This window comes from Lolium perenne, chromosome 5 (assembly GCF_019359855.2).
Source record: "Lolium perenne isolate Kyuss_39 chromosome 5, Kyuss_2.0, whole genome shotgun sequence".
Lineage (NCBI taxonomy): Eukaryota > Viridiplantae > Streptophyta > Magnoliopsida > Poales > Poaceae > Lolium > Lolium perenne.
In genome coordinates this window covers 61,064,998-61,087,283 of record NC_067248.2, presented here as the reverse complement: position 1 = coordinate 61,087,283, position 22,286 = coordinate 61,064,998, and the positions used below count along the sequence as shown (strand labels likewise).

General features: G+C 43.0%; 1 long non-coding RNA gene and 1 pseudogene across 2 annotated transcripts; both read right to left on the bottom strand.

The window, feature by feature from the left end:
- Positions 1-478: 478 nt before the first annotated feature.
- On the bottom strand, positions 479-15,020 carry LOC139831006 (uncharacterized). 2 transcript variants are annotated; one of them, XR_011744811.1, is made up of 2 exons: positions 14,688-15,020; positions 479-875 (listed from the first exon to the last, which is right to left on the bottom strand). It is a non-coding gene; the product is annotated as an uncharacterized lncRNA (long non-coding RNA). The 2 variants fall into 2 exon arrangements; XR_011744810.1 differs by having other exon boundaries at positions 479-872.
- A 1,486-nt stretch (positions 15,021-16,506) lies between these two features.
- On the bottom strand, positions 16,507-16,607 carry LOC127304952 (small nucleolar RNA snoR103; annotated as a pseudogene).
- Positions 16,608-22,286: the final 5,679 nt, after the last annotated feature.

Below are 22,286 nucleotides of genomic sequence, written 5' to 3'. Positions count from 1 at the left end.
GTTTCAAGTTCTAGCTCTTGTTATTCTTCCGCGGCCTGCCTCTACGTGGTTTCAAGTTCTAGCTCTTGTTATTCTTCCGCGGCCAGTCCCACACCTGTGTTCTAGGCCTTCATAACTGTTACCTCAACAACCAACAATTAGAAGTGTGACACAGATAGTACAGACTTCATGCGACAAATCGAGATAAACTCAATATTTTGATTATTATATGCATCGTGCAAGAAAATCGGTAGACGACGAAAGAAATGGGACCTCGTCGATGGCCTTGCATATTGTCAAAGTTTTGTGCTGACATACACCTTCTATATGTCTACTTCGGCAATCTTTATAGCTAGGTCACTCTCGAAAATTACTTCATCTGCTATAATAACTTGCTTCCACATAAACTGGAGGTTCCAAGACAATGCAAAACCTAATAAAATGGTGACAGCTCATTTAATAAATTAATGGTATGAAGTGCAAGCATCACATCGAGGGATCAGAAATGAATCATGTTATATTATTGGTCTGGTAGGTAGCCAAATCAATTTTGTTAGATTAGCATACTATTTCTTTCAACATTACGGTGTCTGGATTAGCATCTGGCTTTAACAACAAAGCTGCATAACAGTTCCACTCCTCACAGATCATCACATACCTGAACTAACTATTAAATCAACTAATTTGCAAAACAACACAGTACATCATCCCAAACCTGAACTAACCTTACATAGCAAAAAGGAAGCATTAAAAGAACACCGGTTTTTAGCTCACATAATACCAGCTTTTGAGTTCTCCCTGTCCTTGTCACCTTTGCATATGTACATGTTCTTCTGCCCTTGTCACCTTGCATATGTACATATTCTTCTGTCCTTGTCACCTTGCATATGCACCTGCTGGATAAAAAAATAATTTCTGATATCAAGAACTAAATCCAAAAATAGAGCCGTTGAACCCACAATTGCAGAAGTGATTAAAGTAGATTACAGAAGAACAGAGGGGAGCTGTCACTGCCAATCTGGGTGGCATGCTCATCTCCACTCTTTCTTATCACTATCTTATAATAATAAAATATGATATTGATACAAACCAAATAAATACATGACCATCCAAATATATTACACCGACATATAACTCATAAGTCGTAAGTAGCTTGTAATATAATATTTTTGCGATTGTTTCTAAATGGTCCCAATTTGACAAAGCAAGCTCCCCATTGTGTGAAGTGCTTACAAAAATCTTCGGGCCTAGTCAGGGTAGCTAGGTACTGCTGGTGTTATGCGTCAGAGGTCATGGTGATATAGGTTTGCATATGGAGATATTAAATTAGGAGGTCAGTGACATAGGCATCCCCAATGGGCCTGCCAAAGATGGTACCCGGAGTTTATCCAAGGCCCAAGAACCGAAGAATAAGGAGACTTGGAAGCCCATTTAGTATTAAGGAAAGATAGTTTGTATTAGGAAAGATAGAGACTTGTAATCTTACGAGTTGGGTACGAAACCCTCTCGAACTCTGTAACTTGTGTATTACGAAATCCTCGGCTCCACCTCCTATATAAGGGGGAGTCGAAGGACAAAGAAAGGGATCGAATCTACTGTCAACATAACCCTAGTTTTCATAATCGTCGAGTACTTTTCGCCTGAACCTTCGAGATCTACTTGCCCTCTACTTCTAGCAAAACCCTAGTCTACAATCTGTAGGCATTGACAAGTTAATCCTTTGTCAATTGGCGCCGTCTGTGGGAATTAGAGGTTGCAAGGAGCTGATCTCGATGGCACGTTCAAGATCGTCGACTTCGTCGATAGCAAGCAACGCGATGGATCGAGGTAACAAGGGAAAAACTGATCTAGTCAATTTTATTCCTCACCCGCCCTCCCGTATGGATGCATGTGCCTATCTGGAGGAGCCCATCATCATGACGTTCGGAGAATTCCGATTTGGCGTCAACAAGGAAGGATCCTACCGTCTCGAAGTTCCGATCTCGTCGGAATTTTCAGCGGTCGATTCTAACTTTTCGTCGAGTGACGAGGAGTTTTCGTCGCCACGCTTCGTCGACAACAAGGCAAGCGGAAAGCTCGCCAAGATCTTCAGCAACACATCCTTCGAGTCGTCTGCGGACTCCTTTATAAGCAGCGACTCTGACAGCGTCGACAGCTTCAACTTCATCGACAGATCTGTCGCCATCGGAAAGGTCTTCACCACTCTATATGATGGTGTCACCAAACCTGACAAAAATCAATACGCAAAATATCATCAGATCTATGCGATAGAAGAGCCATGCCGATCAGAACCAGAAACGTCAGAGGCTTTCGATGATTTGGGAAATCCTTGCATCGATCCCGCTGATCTCAGAAAAGGCTTAGGCACTAAATATGCTGGGACTTCAACTCGAGCACAAGTCCAACTCCCGCAAGCAGCGTGGGATAGGGCTGCAAGAGCCATGGATGGTTCAGAACCAATGACCACCACTGCTACTGTACAAGAACTACAAGCATATCAATATAGACTTGCTCGGGTAAGCAGAGAGTTGGAAAAACAGACAGCATCACTAAATAGAAGAAAAGAGGCAGCTTCCGCATCAAGCAGACGCCGAGCAGATTTAAGTCGACAATCAGGAACTTCGGGAGACAGTCACAGAGAAGCTCGGAGGAGAGCAATGTCTCGGCTGCAAAACATACCCGAAGCAGAGAGAGGAAACATAATCCAAAATCTCGACATGTCCTTTATGTCGATCGATGAAAGGGGAAATATCATCCCAAAAACGCCAGAGGCAGGTTACATGGCAACACAAGCTTACATCTTGGCGTCCAGACCACCTCCTGGGGACCCGAGAGAACCATTGTTCAATATGGCGATGGCTGGAGTAGGAGTTATGGGAACAGCGTTTGGAACAACGCCTCCCGAAGAAAACCCTAGGCAAAATAGTCCACGACCAACCGCAGCAGTTCAAGATCCCCCAAGAACAAGTGGAGCAAGAGACACAGCAGTCCAAGTAAGGGTGGACAGAGCGCGACAAGAAAGAAGAGAGCGTCAGCATTCACCAGAAGTTGCCGACGAAGATATGTGTGGGCTCCCGTGTTTCACGAGAAGAGTTCGAAAGACTCGAGTCCCAAAAGGGTTCAAGCTACCCGAAAATTTCAAGAAATTCGACGGCCTGCAAGATCCCGAGGATTGGCTCGTGGATTATCTCGAGATGCATGGTGAAGCTAGTAGGAGGAACCAGAGCAACAGCTATGCAAAGTATCCAAGTTCACTTGAGCGGTGCCGCGAGATCTTGGATAAAGAAACTCCCCCCAAGTTCCATCGACAGCTGGGATAGCTTTGAGGATATATTTGTGAAAAATTTCCGATCTACCTGCAAGAAACCTGCGTCATTGGAAGAGTTGAGGGCGTGTCGACAAAAACATGACGAGTCAATGAGAAAATATATACAGCGGTGGAACATTATAAAAAACTCGGCAGAAGATATATCTGACGAGCGAGCAATAGATGCGTTCGTGGCAGGAATTCGGCGAGGAGATTTCGTCGAGGACTTAGGGAGAACTAACCCTAAGACCATATCAGCACTCATGGAAATAGCCAACAAATGGGCAGATGGAGAAGACGCAATATACAATAAGCGACACAGGTCGCCAGAAGAAGATCGTGGTCGAAATTATCAAAATAGAAGGCGATTTTCTCGCCAGTTCTACAACAACGATGCTCCCGGCCATATATCGGCTGGTTTTCGAGGAAACCCTGGAGGAAACAGTCGAGATGACTATCAAAGGAGTAACGAACATCAAGGCGACAATAGAGGCGATTCTCGCGGCAACAGACAAAACAATGGACCAAGGTTCCAAAGACCTTATGTGTCCCCCGAAGAGATGATGAACGGTCCGTGCCAGATGCATTTTTATCTTGACAATAATGGAAAAAGGCAGTCAGGGCATCTCCAGAAAGATTGCCGAAACTTTCAGGCAATGTTGCGAGCCGCAGGAATCGCAAATGCCCAAGCCACGAATAGAAACCCCCAGGGGCCAAGGAGCGAAATCCACCTTCCACCTCCTCCCGCAATTACGGACGAAAATCGGCACCAGCTTAGAATAGCGGCAGCACCACATCCACCTCCATACGTTGACCCCAACTCTAACGGTGCGGTCTCGATGATTCAGAAAGCTAGGCCATCAAACAGGACGAAGAAGGTAATCTCGCGACAAGTGTTCATGGCAGAAAAAATGCCTCCACCAACATTCGAGTACTTAAATTGGTCAGGGCAGGACATCGGCTTCACGATCGCAGACCATCAGCAGCAAGTCCCTCGACCAGGACAATCAGCACTCATCTTACCCGCAGTAATTGCTGGCTTCGATGTGTCGAGAGTTTTCATAGATGGCGGCAGCAGCCTAAACCTCATGTATGCAGATACATTGAGAAAGATGAACATATCCCTAGTAAACTTGAAACCAACTGACACACGCTTCCACGGGATTACACCAGAGAAGCCAAGTTACCCATTGGGCAAAATCAACCTCGACGTTCAGTTTGGAACCCGAGAAAACTACAGGATAGAGAATTTGGAATTCGAAGTTGTGGATTTCCCATCGCAATATCATGCTCTGTTGGGACGACCAGCATATGCCAGGTTCATGGCAGTGCCGCATTATACATATCTGTTGTGGAGGTTGCCTGGGCCTAAGGGACCTATCACAATCAAGGGAAGTTTCGCATTATCTGATAAATGCGACAAGGATTTTCATCGACTATCGGAAACTTTCGGGATGCAAGCAGAATATGCGGCGCCAAGGTTCACTGATTATGATGTACTGCCAGAAGTAGGGAGATCTTCCAAGGAGCCAACTTTCAGTACAACCAAGGATTCAAAAGAGGTACAGATCCACCCGACAGATCCAAAGAAAACGACATCCATTGCCGCAAACATGGATGTCGCATAGGAAAGCGTGCTCGTCGAGTTCCTCCGTGAGAACTGGAAAATCTTCGCATGGTGTCCAGCTGACATGCCAGGAGTACCCAGGGAACTTGCCGAGCACCACCTCAATTTGGATCCTCTCGCAAGACTAGTAAAGCAACCTTTGCGGCGTTTTTCGGAGCCTAGCCGCAAAGCCATGTTATCTGAAATAGATCGACTCAAAGATGCTGGTTTCATCAGAGAAATATCTACCGAAGCCACGTGGGTAGCTAACCCAGTGATGGTACCGAAAAAACACACAATAGTCCTTCGCATGTGCGTCGACTTTACGTGTCTCAATAAACATTGTCCCAAGGATCACTTTCCCCTCCCAAGGATCGATCAAATCATCGACTCCACGGCAGGATGCGAACGTCTTTCCTTTTTGGACGCATACTCTGGTTATAACCAGATCAGGTTAAAAGAAGAAGATGAAGCCAAGACAGCATTCATCACACCCTACGGCGTGTTTTGCTACAAAACAATGCCCTTTGGTTTGAAAAACGCGGGAGCAACGTATCAGCGGATGATGCAGAAGTGCCTAGCAACACAGATTGGTAAAAATGTACAAGTCTACATCGATGATGTCGTAATAACATCAAAGAAGGGGTCAACTTTGATCGAAGATTTGAAGGAAACCTTCGACAACCTCGACAAGTTCTGTCTCAAACTGAACCCGACAAAATGCTCTTTTGGAGTTCCCGCAGGAGAACTCCTCGGGTTCTTAGTATCAGCAAGAGGGATTGAAGCCAACCCTGAAAAAATCCAGGCCATAGTGACTATGCGAAAGCCAACAAAGTTGAAAGAAATACAACAGCTAACGGGGCGAGTCGCAGCTTTAAGCAGATTCGTCGCCAGGCTAGGAGAAAAGGCGCTACCGTTCTATGCATTGATCAAACAAGGGGAAAAATTTCAATGGAACGAAGAAGCAGATAGAGCCTTCGAGAACCTCAAGCGGGCAATTTCGACACCACCGATATTGGTGGCGCCTAAAGAGAAAGAACCTCTCCTCTTGTACATTGCAGCCACACCTCAGGTGGTCAGCACGGCCCTAGTAGTCGAGAGAGAAGAAGAAGGCAAGCTTCATGGAGTTCAGAGGCCAGTATATTTCATCGGTAATCTTGTCGCCTTCAAAACAGCGGTACCCGCAATATCAGAAACTGGCATATGGAGTATTCACGACAGCAAGAAAATTGCGACACTATTTTTCGGCGCACCCGATAATAGTGGTCAATGAGGCTCCCTTGTCAAATATACTGAACAACCCAGAAGCTACGGGTCGTGTCTCCCTTTGGGGAATAGAACTTTCTCCTCGGGACATCACGTATGAAAAAAGAAAAGCAATAAAATCGCAGGTTTTACCAGATTTCATTGCAGAGTGGATGGAACTACAAAACACGGGGCCTCCAGATTTATCGAGAACTTGGACCATGAACTTCGACGGGTCCAAAAGGTTGGAAGGTGCTGGAGCAGGCGTAATATTGGTATCACCTGAAGGCGATAAGTTGAAATATGTTTTGCGGATGACGTTCCCAAACGCGTCTAACAATGAAGCAGAATATGAAGCTCTCATACACGGGATGAAGATGGCGAAAGCGTGCGGTGCAACCCGACTGAAAATTTTCGGCGACTCACAATTGGTGGCACAGCAAGTTATGAACCAATGTGATGCAGTCAACGAAAGTATGATAGCATACAAAGAGGTGTACAATGAGCTGGAGAAATTATTTGATGGCTGCGAGGTAAACCACATCAGCAGGATGAGTAACGATGAAGCCGACGTTCTTGCAAACATCGGGTCACAGTGTCTCGCGATTCCTCCAGGCGTATTCTGGGAAGAGATAAGCGAGAGATCAACAAAGCCAGCAAAAACAAAGAAGGAGAAGAAAGAGAAACCCTCGAGTATCACCAAAGACACAGCAGAAGAAGAAGAAGAGCAAGAGCTAGTCATGATGGTGCAAATTCCATGGATGCAGGTTTACATATCATACATCCTAAGGAAAACGATACCCGACGATCCAGTTGAAGCAAGGCGAATAATTAGGAGATCAAAAGCTTTTACTGTGATAAAAGGGGAGCTGTACAAACGAAGTATCTCGGGCGTGCTACAGAGATGTGTTACACCCGAAGAAGGAAGAATCATCCTGAAAGATGTGCATGAAGGAATATGCGGTCACCACGCGAGTAGTCGAGCTATCGCGGCCAAAGTTTTCAGAGCAGGATTTTACTGGTTAACGGCAATAGAGGACGCGAAGGAAATAGTGAGAACATGCGACGCGTGCCAAAGATTTGCCGCCAAACCTCACTCTCCCGCAGCAGAACTTATGCCAATCCCACTATCTTGGCCCTTTGCTCAATGGGGTCTCGACATGGTGGGAAAACTACACAAAGCTTCGCCAGGAGGTTATGAGTATATGCTTGTTGCTGTCGACAAATTTACAAAATGGATCGAAGCAAAGCCGATAAATTCACCGGACGGTGCGTCGGCGATTAAGTTCGTGAAAAGCATCGTCTTCAGATTTGGAGTCCCTCATAGCATCGTCACAGACAACGGCAGCAACTTTACGTCTAAGGAGTTCAAAGCATACTGCGCAGAAGTGGGCATTAACTTGAGTTTTGCGTCTGTCGCACATCCACAGACCAATGGACAAGTCAAGAAAGTCAATGGCATCATCTGCAATGGTATCAAGAAACGCCTGCTAGGTCCACTGGAAAAAGCTCGGCATACTTGGCCGGAGGAGCTGCCAAGTGTGTTGTGGAGTATCCGAACAACACCAAATACGGCGACACAGGAAACGCCGTTTTTTCTGGTCCATGGAGCCGAAGCAGTCCTGCCGATAGAAATCGAGCATGACTCCCCAAGAGTTACAGAATATAATGAAGAAATCTCGAGAAAAGCCTTGGAGGACGACGTCGATGCACTTGACGAAGCTCGAGACGAAGTTCTGTCGCGAGTCGCTAAATATCAACAGGACCTGAAGAATTACCACAGTCGAAGATTGCGGCCAAGATCTTTTCAAGTTGGTGATTTAGTTTTGCGACTCAATCAAAAAAGTCATGAAAAACTCGAGTCACCATGGCTTGGACCCTACATCGTCACAGAAGTCATCGAAGGAGGAGCATACAGAATCAAGGACAAGAAGACGGGGAACGTTGAGCCAAATCCTTGGAACGTGGCACAGCTCAGGCGTTTCTACGCCTAGATAGCGAAATATAGCCTCCTCTGTAAACATACAATGTATTGAAACGCCCGCGAGTTTTCAGACGCACTCTTTTCCTTTTTCGGGGCACCGAGTGGGGCCGGAGAAGGTTTTTAATGAGGCGGGCTCGCGGTGCTGCAATATAATAAAGATAGTGGAATCATATATCTTTTTTCGACAGGCTCGGGGGCTTCCCCCTAAACGATACAATATATATATATATATATATATATACAGTGTCGATAGATACAAAAGAAACATCCTGCCTGGGTATAAAAATACCTCGCCAAAATAAAAAAGATATCGACAAATAGCGGTCAATAAAAAGCTCGGGGGCTCGTACCCGCAAAAAGATAGTACACAGTATATATTATCTTGCTTTGGGACAACCTCGCATTATAATAAACAAAAATACTGCAATCAAACGCCCGGGGGCTTGGCGACAAAAATAAAAATATAATGACTTCACAATATAGATCATATGCACAAGATACAATCTTTGGAACAAGTTTATCCTCAAGGATTTCCCAATATATTGTCTATGGTTAAGCGCTCATTATTTACAGCACGAGTGCTATGCTCAGCGTAGCTGCCCTTCACGAAGAATTCGGAATCCATCCGAAGAAGTTCATCCATCATGTCTTCGGCAACAGGAGTAACAATATCATCATACTTTCCGAAGCTTCTCTTCCTCTTCGACATCTTCTCCAAGCACTTTGGAACAATCTGCCCGACGTCTAATTTCGGGTAACAAATTTTTATCATGATCATCGCAAACCTTGCGCCAGCAGCCAGTTGTGCTCGTACAAAGCCATGGATGCGAGGAGCATCTCGAAATTTATCCATCAACGCAGGAAGGGTTTCTGGCATCTTATTGCGAGGAAACATGGTACCATAGACCAGAGATAAAGTCCTCGTACAGAAATCAAGATACTCGCGAACCTGAAGCGCGCGATCTTGAAATCTGACAATTTGGCGAGTCCGTTCAGGCGTGCCCCAAAAAGTCGACCCATGATCACGTGCAAGCCGAAGAAGAACATTGGAACGAGCCTCGACACGTTCATCTTCAGTAACAGGATCCAAAAAAGCACCTATTGTTTCTTAAAACAAGTCAGTAAGTAATAAGGAGATAAGCAGCAAAGAAGAAGCACGACAAAGATAATGAAACACACCATCCATATCCAAGCTAGCATCTATCAGCAGCTGAAGCATAGAATTTTCTCGGGACGTAGCTGCAGCAGCTTCAGCAACAGCAGAGTCCTTCTCAGCGATGGCAGCTTGAGCTTGTTGGAGTGCATTTTTTTCCCTTTCAGAAGATTCTCGAGATTGTTCCATGAGCATAAGCGATTGCTTCTTCACGGACTGGAGTTGTACTCGAAGTTCTTTCAATTCGTCTGTCAGATCCGTACTCGCAGAATCATCAACAAAATCAACGGGGACAGAGGGTTTCTTCGGCAAAGACGAAGGAAAAACTTCGGAAGGACCAGGAACTGGCGTATAGTTGTAAAAAATTAACTGAAAAAAATACAAAAACGTCGACATCAATCATTGAGACAAAGATAGACTTCCATTCATTCTCATAATATATACATGTCTATTACAGAAGAAGGACCTCTAGAAGATCTAATTATCGCCAGGAGTACTATGGCGACAATACCAAAAGGAGGAGGTAAACTAAAAACAAAGCAAAAGAGCATTAAACTAGACCTCCGGCCTTGATGAGCTGGGAGTCGAAGATGGCTTGATCCCGAGATAGGCCAGGATTTTCTTCGTGTTCAGCTTTGCCGCCTTGACCAATGATCGCCATTTTGCTTGCTCTATCTGCTCCGTGTCGCCAACTTTGGCCCAGTCAATAGTCTGTTGACTGTCAGCAACTAGGGCGACGGTGCTTTCAACGGCAACCTTCATGTTCTCATGGCGCATCTTCAGCCCAAGATCTTCGGGAGGATTAAAGCACTTGGCAAGACCAAGGAAAGTCGCGGGCTCCTCTTTCCTCGGGAAGAAGTAGGGGAAAAGCTTCGACAACCCAGCCCTGGCTTCATCCATGCCTTCACGCGCTTCCGTCCCATGGAATTCAAGGAATGAAACGGCGTCAAGAAGAGAATCATTGTCGGGATCTTCAAGTTCAAATTCTTGAGAGGTCCTATCTGTCAAAATAAAAATAGAAAATTTGGTCAACAAACAAGTGCAAAAAAGAAAAATCCAAAGGATATGACATAGTGCAGATACTTACTGACAAAGCGACGATTTTGTATTCTTATACGTTTGGTGACAGCTGCTTCGCGAGCAGATTGCGCAGATATGTGCTCGCTTAACGAAGTCTCGGCAGCGTGCAGACGTTTCCGAATATCTTCGACACTAGCAGCATCAGCCTTGGCTTTGTCAGCTTCTCGCTTAGCTTGAACAGCATCTAACTCAGCCTTTTTACGAGCCTCTTCACATTGCTCTAATTTTTGAGCAAGCGTGTCAGCACGTTCATTGGCTTCTGCCAGTTTCTCTGTAAAAGGAAGACAAGATTAGCTACAAACGTCGACAATAAAGCAGAAAGGAAGCAGAAGCAAAAAGAAGTAGCCAGGCACTACCTTCAGTTTTACTGGCGTAATCACGGTACCCAACGAATTGGGCACCGATGCGAAGAAGCTCTTTGATCATAGGCTATCAAGGAAAGACAAGGAAAGAAAATGTCGGTAGGGGAAAAATGACGACACACAGGAGCAAAACGGAGAAAATATATAAACAGCGACAAGCGCATTAAGAACTTACGTCATCTAAGAGAGGGTTAGAAGAGCTACTCGATTGAAGAGTAAGCTCCGGGATTGTTTCAACCCTTGCCCTTTTTGGTGAAGGGACAAGGGGGCTTGAAGGAGGAGTAGCAGCGCCGACGTTCTGTCGAGGAGGCGAGGTTTCTTCTCCTTCAACTGGCGTCTCCGAGGCGACTAATGTATGTGACGTACTCGTTCGAGCAGCCACATCAGCAGTTGGTACTTCTTCTTCATCATCACTACGAGTAAATGTCGACAATATAAAAAGCAAGATAGACAAAAATCTTCAAGTACAAATAAACAGAGAGAGGGTACTTACGAACTGATGAGAGTCTCGAGGTATGGATCATAAGCTGCCTTTTGGCGAGAAGGAACAACTTCTTCGGCCTTGGAGGTGCCGGAATTTTCGGCATCATTCCTTTTCCTTTTGTTCTTTGGAGAAACAGCAGGAGGAGGAGATTGTGCCGACGCAGTGGCTTCAGAGGCATCCTCCTTTTCGTCAGATCCCGCAGATTTTCGAGATTCTGCGGGTTCATTTGCAAAAGAGGGGGCATCTTGGTTATCGTCGGAGATAACAGCCCTTTCTTCGACTTCCCCACCTTCAGGAAGAGGAGGAAGTGAAACAAGATTTGGGTGGTCCTGTATAAAAGAAGGAAGGATGTCAGAAAGGAGTAATAACACAAATAGCAAGACAATAACAAATTACGGCGACAATTTTTACCTTAGGAAGCGCATTGGCGGCGCTGTATGGTTGCACGCGATAAGTGGAAGGGATAGAATCTTTCTTCTTGAGAGATGAAATTTTTCGGATAAGCCTATCCAAATCTTTGACTTCTAGATTCGTCGACAAGCGATCTGCATCTTCATCGCCAGCATAATTCCAGAAAGGGTTTTTGCGAGCATGAAGAGGCTGCACTCTAGTCCTAAGGAAATACGCCGTAATTTGGATGCCTGATAATTCTTTTCCGCGAGTATTCTGCAACTCATGGATGCGGGTCATCAGGGCCTCCGTCGAAGTTCTTTCTTCCTCGGTAGCTTCTGCGTCCCAAGAACGGCGGCGAAGGATTTTCTCGGCACCGTCAAAAGGAGGAATGTTGTCTTCAGCGCATCCATGGTTTTCTTCACGAATATATAACCACTTCTTGCGCCACCCTTGAACGGAGTCAGGGAGTTTGACGTCGAAGTAGTTGACAGAGGAGCGAACAGAAATAACAATGCCGCCTATATTATAGGCGACATTGGCAGAGCCATTACGGCGACAGAAGAAAATGCGCTTCCATAATGCCCAGTTAGGCTGGACACCAAGGAAGGCTTCGCAGAGGGTGATGAAGATGGAAATGTGAAGGATAGAGTTGGGCGTGAGGTGATGAAATTGGAGACCATAAACATAAAGTAATCCCCGAAGAAAAGGGTGAATGGGGGCGGAAAGACCGCGGATGAGGTGATCAACAAAACTTACCCGATACCCCATTGGAGGGGTTGGGTAGCTTTCTTCACTGGGGAAGCAAACCGCTTTGGGTTTCTTGCTAATCCCCAGCTTCTTCAAGAGATTCAGGTCCTGGTTCGTGATCTTGGACCTCTCCCACTCCGCGGCTCCTAGATCCGCGGCAGCCATCGATGAATCGGGTGTGTTGTGCCTGGTCAAGCGACGCGGTGGCATCAACAATGGCGGAGAAGTGTAGTTGCGAAGAGAAGAGCTTCGAGAGCTGAGGAGCGCAGGAGGAAGTTTTGCAGAGGAAAGCAGGGGAACGGCGCGAGCGGAAGTGTTCGAGGAAGAAGAAGGGGATCTTATATAGAGGTGCGGTGAAGCGGCGGACCGTTGGATGGAAAAAGAATGCGGGAGATGATTACCACGTGGAAAAACAAGGGTAATAAGGTATTTTAACATTGACGAGGTTACAGAACGTGTGCCAGAAAAAAGGGAGAACATGTGTCCCCCACTTGCACGACGTGTCCGTTAGATCAGGAATTGGGACCCACAAGGCAGCGAAAAAAGCGGTAATGGTCAGTTTCCAAAATAGAAATCGTGGCTATCATCAGCAATGACGTCGTCAAGATAAAAGAAAAGCTTCGACTATGAGGTTTCAAAAGTTTATCGACAACATAAGATTATCTCGGGAGCCTTTGATCAAATACAAGTTTTTGCCCAAACGCTCGGGGGCTACTCTGGAAAAAAGAAAATTCGAGTCTGACAAGATAGAAATGGCGAGAGCCTATGATCAAATACAAGTATTTGTTCATAGCCTCGGGGGCTACTCCCATCGGGAGCGCTGGTCGCGCACCCGATAAATATAAAAATATCGAGAAGGATTATAAATATAGCGGCAAGGAATACTAATCTGTGGAGCCTACACCCAAGCACAAGTCCTTGGCTGTAGCCTCGGGGGCTACTCCCATCGGGAACGCTGTTCGCGTGCCCGATGAATTTTTATTAAAAGAAAGAAGTACGAGTGAGTATATTTCGAGTTATACAGATAACTCTACATATACTCCCATCGGGAAGACGAAAAAAGTTATCAAATATGACTCGATAAAATGTGCTATTCCAGCAGTCGAAAAGCACTCGACAAAATATTCTCAGAGCGCTAAAAGTCGCGAATACATCTCTGAATGCCGCAAAACTTTGCGAAGGTAAGACCCCAGATCCGTTCTGAGCGGCGTGGCACCGTCTCTGACGGCGGATTGCTACTATTTTCCGTATCAACAGATACGAAGAAAAATCCTAACGGACGCGTTAGGTACCCGATAAAAAATGACTGGGACTCGACAGAATGGTAAGACCTTAAGCGGCACCTGTCGAAGTTTACACCAGTATCCCGAGATCATGTCCGGGGACGTGATCTTGAAGTAGGTTTTTGCGGATTGCCACTAGAGCAGTTAACTAGTACCTGATCCGTCAGATGAACTAGCCCCAACTACCAATATCCCTGTACAACATAATATTTGCATATCGAAAGATTATGTAATGAGTAAAATTGGAGATTTTCCTTAATTCTTCGATTCAAGAAAAATCTCGGGGGCTACTGACATAGGCATCCCCAATGGGCCTGCCAAAGATGGTACCCGGAGTTTATCCAAGGCCCAAGACCCGAAGAATAAGGAGACTTGGAAGCCCATTTAGTATTAAGGAAAGATAGTTTGTATTAGAAAGATAGAGACTTGTAATCTTACGAGTTGGGTACGAAACCCTCTCGAACTCTGTAACTTGTGTATTACGAAATCCTCGGCTCCGCCTCCTATATAAGGGGGAGTCGAAGGACAAAGAAAGGGATCGAATCTACTGTCAACATAACCATAGTTTTCATAATCGTCGAGTACTTTTCGCCTGAACCTTCGAGATCTACTTGCCCTCTACTTCTAGCAAAACCCTAGTCTACAATCTGTAGGCATTGACAAGTTAATCCTTTGTCAGTCAGACCCTGGTGCTAAAATATTTTGTCTAAGTGCAGTAACTTAAGCTACTGAAGCATGTACTATATGAGACTGTTGTAGTAACCAATTACTGTACAATATGTACTTAGGTGTACTGAGATAATTTATAAAATAAAAGGAGCAACCAACTATAATGAAGAGAGAACTGAGAAACCCCCTAGTTTCAATACTTGAATCTGCAACACTTTGTTTTTTCACCAATTGTCGTCATACAAGTGAATATTCATATCTCACGGCTATTTGACTGGCCATGCCCAGGTTTCTAATAGAAGAAGGAATCCTAACCCATGTAAGCACTATCTTGTTTGTAGTCAAAGAAATAGTTCATATACTTTCGAAACTTCTGTAGGAGGTGGATTACTTACCTTGGCCAATATCTTAGTGTAGGAGCTAGATGTCAGTTATGGCATCCTAAATAAATCATATTTAACGAAAAAAGTTTCTGTATAACTTAACCACACAACCTAGAAAAGAACCAAATGTCACATGCATTTTGACAAAAACGATATGGACAAATGTACAGAAACATCACCGAGACAACCTGCTATGATTTGAATAACCGAACTATAAGATAGTGCACCAAAAAATGATCAGTTGGGTCGTACTGGAGCAGCACAGACAAAAAAAACTTCGCAGAGTTATTTACGAAAAGGAAAACCAACTATAGAGTTTATGCACACTGAGTTTATTCACTTCTTGATGCACATTTTCATTTATCATATAAGAGGGATCGAGGCCTGTTAAGAATAATAAGTGAGAAGGTTTGTAATAATGGAAAAAAAGAAAATTCTGCATGAACACATGCATTTTCAAAAATTCTAAATCTTTAAGATCTTCTTGCCTTGATATAAAATATCCATAAGGAGCTTGACTTTGGTGTTAGAAAAAGGATAAATAAGTGTAGACAAACACTGTTAAACAGTCGGTACTGATGCAACTATCAGCAAACAAAACACCATCCTAGACTGCTTATGCATATTACAAATACCAAGGTGATTGCTAGTGCCACTAACATAACCAGCTTAGGTAGTTCAAAAAAATTACAGAGGCTTTTTACGAGGACGACCAAAGTTTGACGTAGTGGTGGGTGGGGCAGAATAGGGAACATATTCCTCCTTTTTAAGTAGTGTAGATAAGTAGTGTAGATTATACTGGAATACATATGTCACTAATAATTTTTTTGGTGTATCAGACCTATTTAAAAAATAAAGAACTGTTAACTAAGGCAATAATATTTAGCATATCAGTGGTTGGTCCATTGTCCATTTCAAACAGACCGACTACAAAAACGCAATTGGTTTCTAACCAGGCCTCGATCCCTCTTATATGATAAATGAAAATGTCTTTGAATGCCAAATAAAGGATGTCTAGCAGTAAATAATCAATCATTATTGCAGTCTAGTATTTTATTTATCTTCTCAAGGCCATATGAGTGACATTGATAACAATATAACACATATAATTTTATTTGAAAACAATTAAATAGAGGCAACAAAAGAAGAGGTTTTGAACTTAGATGTGAAGCTATAAAGATTTATGAACAAATCAGTACGAAATTCATGTCATGCACATGGAGATTTTGAGTTGTGCAGTATCGTTGAGGTCTAGTTCCAAACTTGTGTGCTCGGGATAGCAACAGTCTACAAACTTGTGTGCTCGGGATAGCAGGAGTCTACAGGCTGGTGAGACAGCATACATCAGCTGGTGTCTTTGAAGTCAAACCCCATGGAACTGCCAACATTTTTAGGACAGGATCAGCTGTTGTAAAAAACAATTGTATTTAGAATTTAGTTCGGTCCAAAGCATATGATGTAAACTTGGTCAGATCATCACGGAGGTCAAGAGAACAATCATGACTGTCAGTTGGGTTTCTCACCATTTTCTTTTCAAAAACCAAGAGGCATTTCTGATGGTCCAAAGAGACCAACAACCAACATCAACTCCACAACAGAGAAAAAACAATTCAGTTTTGCAGTGACGCACCTAGGCACGAAGTTACTGAATTGAAGAAGAATGGGACGGCCAATCTAGCAACTCCCCTATCACAGACCAAATGCAGACAGCTGTAGGACATCTGAAAATAAGATGATATGCTGTTTGAGTTTCCCAATGAAAGTGCTCATTAGAAAGTGATAAAACTGGTAGTTCAGAAATATATTTTGACTGGTTCTCATTTCCAAGAATGCATGTGTGATAGTAATTTCTGAACATGTACGACTCACATAACTCACCTAAATTCCATCAACATTACTTTTTGTCCATATTTACAGGAAAACACAACTCAAGTGCCTGGCAAAGAATGTTGATACACTGTTATCTATAAGAGAAGTAAGTTGATTATTATAGAATTATATGTACCATAATTAGCAATCTAGTTTACCCATGTTGTACATCAGTAAACGAATGCTAAATCAGCCCATCTAACACTCCTCACTCATATTCATTCCTGACATAGCTCACCTGTGGATAAATGAAAGAATAATAATTTTAAAATTGATGGTAACCATTCCCCAAAATTATGTTAACACTAAATTTTCAGGTATTGCGGTTACAGATTTCAAGTTATTTTCAACTGGGCAAACAGATATATCGTTACATCTAACACCTGATCCCTTTGACAGTTCAAACAAACTTACAATCACATGCACCTTTACCTCCGCAAGGATATGTGAGTGTGCAACTTACTGAATTGGTTGGAGGTCACGAATTGGAGGTCTTGTCCAGGTACATATATAGGGCAAAATTGCAAGCTGAAGTCCCCAATATCAGTTCAAAGTTCAAACTGCAAATAAAAACACAAAGAAACTTTAGCATATCTATTCCTGAACTTCCATGTAATGTTTTCTATGTCAAATAATGTTGTTGCATCTTTGTGATCATTTTCATGGTTCCAACGATTTTAATCTAGATGAGAATTCATGAAATACACAAACTCTCATATACACAAGCACGGGTATCTAACCATACTACAACATCAGTTAGGAAAAGAAGCAGACTTGTGTACTATTTTTGATTTGCATTTACTCGCACTCCAAGTAAATGACCTAAACCAAAGCAATTGCCGCTTTTTAGAACACGTAGAACACATTAGCACCTGATATGTAATGTGGTGAATGCAACAAACAAAATATAGTGGATTCGTTTATTCTTCTGCGGAGCAATAGAAAAAAGAAGAATAAATGAAAGGAGGTGAATTGAAGCTAATACTGCACGAGGTTACTGACTGCAGATATATGTGATCGAAACAGTAGTTATGTAGTGTGACCCAGCAGTTGTAATCTCGGCAATTTTCTCTCTTGTTGGATCGAGACACAAACGTAATACCAAATACAAGTCACCTTTCATGCATACTATCAAATCAGAATTAAGAAAAGTGTATGGCTATGCAACAGTCTTTACTACAGTATTTACTATAAGCATATAAGTGGATGATCTTTTGTCCTACCAGCAAAACGTGCAACTATGTAGAGAACCTATTTTATTTAGGTGGATAGATGATAGCATAATCTTATTACATGCAGCAGTATCCCCATTGTATCCAAAACATCTCGATACCATAAGAGGTCTTATACAAGAAGAGATGAAGATATACGGGTCTACAAATTAAAGGGGCTATCAATCACTATTCTCGATTCAGAGATCACTATTATCTGGTGTCTTTTTGACCTGCGTGCAAAAATATGGTTTTGAATGATTTGTTTGAAACATCACTAATAAAGTTGGCAAAAAGGGTATTTTTCCTAGCATTCAAAGTTGGACAGAGTTGGTACCTTGAAGGAGAACGCCGTAAGAAAGAGCAAGGAAATACTATTTGGTACCTTGGAGTAGACAAAATCACAGATCTTGAGACATGGAGCTGGATTACCATCTAGTAACGTATTCTCCAATTCCATGTCCCGGTGTCAGATTTGCTGAAAACTCAAACTAATTTAGGATTCCACACCTCATCAGTAGAACAACTTTCAGATTTATTCATGAAAAGAGTTTATTTCGTTGCTATCCTCACCATAAAGTGGCAGTAGCTAACACCACAAGTAATCTGATGGAAGAAATACCTCACCTAGAACAGAAAGGACGATGTTAGCACATCAATCTCAGAACCGTCTAATTCGAGCAGACAAATAATCACCTCATCCTCGCTGAATATACAACACAGCAGATCTGGTCGAAGAGCTCATGATCTGAGCCCCGCCCGCTAGATCTGTCACTCTTTGGTCGCCAGCGACGACGTGTGGTACGCTGATGACGGCCAACAATCCGGTGCCGTCTCGGCCGAGCGAGGCCTGAACCGTGGCGCAAGGAGGAAGCGGCGGCCATCGTCCCACCCAGTGGTTCTTCTGCTTCAGGCGAGAGAAGGTCTATGAAGGGGGATCTCGTCGATTCCATCGACTGGATCTCAGAAGAGCCCAGATGGGAATAAAGGTGCAACGTCGCGGATAAAGAAGGGAGGCCCCTGCTGGCCAGGGCGCGTGGGATGGACGGCGGCGCGGGGTGGCGACAGGCGCGGGCGGGCGACGCGATATCTCAGGCAAGAGGAAGGAGAAGTTGGGCCTGGGCACTTGGCCCAGCTGAACTCGTGCGGGAGCGAAAAGAAGCTGGACGAAAGAACGACGAAAGGATGGTCGTAGTGGCAGAATAGGGAACATGTTCCTCCTTTTTAAGTAGTGTAGAAAATATAAAGAGAACATAAAAAGTAAAGTTTTGAGCGGTGTTTGTTGTTGTCAACGAATGGTAGTGGGCACTCTAACCCCCTTGCCAGACAGACTTTCAAAGAGCGGCTCCCATGCAATTTTATTTTTGGGTGGCACTCCTTCCAACCTTGCTTTCACAAACCATGGCTAACCGAATCCTCGGGTGCCTGCCAACAATCTCATACCATGAAGGAGTGCCTTTTTATTTTAGGTTTATTTAGATGACACTCCTCCCCACCTTTGCTTTCTCAAGCCATGGCTAACCGAATCCTCGGGTGCCGACCAACAGTCACATACCATGGAGGAGTGTCTATTTGTAAATTTATGAAAGTTAATTAATTTGGGGCTGGGAACCCCATTGCCAGCTCTTTTTGCAAAATTATTGGATAAGCGGATGAAGCCACTAGTCCATTGGTGAAAGTTGACCAACAAGATTGAAAGATAAACTCCACATACTTCCTCATGAGCTATAAAACATTGACACAAATAAGAGGTAATAACTTTTGAATTGTTTAAAGATAGCACTCAAGCAATTTACTTTGGAATGGCGGAGAAATACCATGTGGTAGGTAGGTATGGTGGACACAATTGGCATAGTTTTTGGCTCAAGGATTTGGATGCATTAGAAGAATCCCTCTCAATACAAGGCTAGGCTAGCAAGGTTGTTTGAAGCAAACTCAAGTATAAAACGGTGCAGCAAGACTCACATATGAACATATTGTAAGCATTATAAGACTTTACATCGTCTCCTTGTTGTTCAAACACCTTAACCAGAAAATATCTAGACTTAGAGAGACCAATCATGCAAACCAAATTTTAACAAGCTCTATGTAGTTTTTCATTAATAGGTGCAAAGTATATGATGCAAGAGCTTAAACATGCTCTATATGAGCACAACAATTGCCAAGTATCAAATTATTCAAGACATTATACCATTTACCACATGAAGCATTTCCTGTTTCCAACCATATAACAATGAACGAAGCAGTTTTCAACCTTCGCCATGAACATTAAAAGTAAAGCTAAGAACACATGTGTTCATATGCAAAAGCGGAGCGTGTCTCTCTCCCACACAAGCATGAATTTATTCAAACAAAACAAAAACAAACAGACGCTCCAAATAAAGTACATAAGATGTGACCGAATAAAAATATAGGTTCAATAGAAGAAACCTGATAAGTTGATGAAGAAGGGGGTGCCTTGGGCATCCCCAAGCTTAGACGCTTGAGTCTTCTTGAAATATGCAGGGATGAACCACGGGGGCATCCCCAAGCTTAGGCTTTTCACTCTTCTCGATCATATATCATGCTCCTCTCTTGACCCTTGAAAACTTCCTCCACACCAAACTTAGAGCAAACTCATTAGAGGGTTAGTGCATAATCAAAATTCACATGTTCAGAGGTGACACAATCATTCTTAACACTTCTGGACATTGCACAAAGCTTCTGAAAGTTAATGGAACAAAGAAACTCATTCAACATAGCAAAAGCGGCAATGCGAAATAAAAGGCAGAATCTGTCAAAACAGAACAGTCCGTAAAGACGAATTTTGCAGGGGCACTTAACTTGCTCAAACGGAAAAACTCAAAACTAATGAAAGTTGCGTACATATCTGAGGATCACGCACGTAAATTTGCAGATTTTTCTGAGTTAGCTACAGAGAGTTCTGCGCAGATTCGTGACAGACAGCAAATCTGTTTCTGCGCAGTAATCCAAATCTAGCATCAACTTTACCATAGAGACTTTACTTGGCACAAAAACATGATAAGGAGAGGTTGCTACAGTAGTAAACAACTTCCAAGACACAACAAAACAGTAGCAAAATAAACACATGGGTTATCTCCTAAGAAGTTCTTTTCTTTATAGCCATTAAGATGGGCTCATTGATTTTAATGATACTCTCACAAGAAATAAGAGTTGAAGCAAAAGAGAGCATCAAGAAGCAAATTAAAAACACATTTAAGCCTAACCCACTTCCTATGAAAAGGAATCTTGTACACAAATAAATTCATGAAGAACAAAGTGGCAAGCATAGAAAAGCAACACAAGCGCAATTTCAAGATTCTCAACATAAAGAGGGGAAACTTAATATTATTAAGATGCATATAACCATGTTTCCCTCTCTCATAATAACTTTCAGTAGCATCATGAACAAACTCAACAATATAACTATCACATAAAACATTCTTGTCATGAGCCACATGCATAAAATTATTACTCTCCACATAAGCATAATCAATTTTATTAGTTGTAGTGGGAGCAAATTCAACAAAGTAGCTATCATTATTATTCTCATCAAATGTAGGAGGCATAGTATAATCATAATAAAATTTACTCTCCATAGTAGGCGGCACCAAAATACCACTATCATTATAATCATCATAAATAGGAGGCAAAGTATCATCAAAGAAAATTTTCTCCTCAATGCTTGGGGGACTAAAAATGTCATGCTCATCAAAACCAGCTTCCCCAAGCTTAGAATTTTCCATATCATTAGCAACAATGGTGTTCAAAGCGTTCATACTAATATCATTGCTACTAGCATGCAAATAAGATTCCATAGGTTTTTTAATTTTCGCAGCAAACAATCCATGTCTTAACTCAGGAAATAGAATAAGAAGCTCATTGTTACTTTCCATTATGCCTAACTAGTGTAAACAAGAAACCAAAAGATGCAATTGCAGGATCTAAAGGAAATAGCTTCGAGCACTTACAACGGCAACAGAAAATAACTTAGTTACCCGGGACCGGAGTATGAGTGCCTTTTACCTTTCCTCCCCGGCAACGGCGCCAGAAAATAGCTTGATGTCTACGGGTACTTCTATTCTTGTAGACAGTGTTGGGCCTCCAAGAGCAGAGGTTTGTAGAACAGCAGCAAGTTTCCCTTAAGTGAATCACCCAAGGTTTATCGAACTCAGGGAGGTAGAGGTCAAAGATAGTCCTCTCAAGCAACCCTGCAATTAAGATACAAGAAGTCTCTTGTGTCCCCAACACACCTAATACACTTGTCAGATGTATAGGTGCACTAGTTCGGCGAAGAGATAGTAAAATACATGTGGTATAGATGAATATGAGTGGTAATAACAATCTGAAATAAATATGGCAGCGAGTAAACATGCAGTAGAACAGTAAGTAAGCAGTGTTTGCAGTATTGGAAACAAGGCCTAGGGATCATACTTTCACTAGTGGACACTCTCAACATTGATCGCATAATAAATAATAACTTCTCTCATCTGTGCTACATACACTCTTTTGTTGGATGACAAACACCATT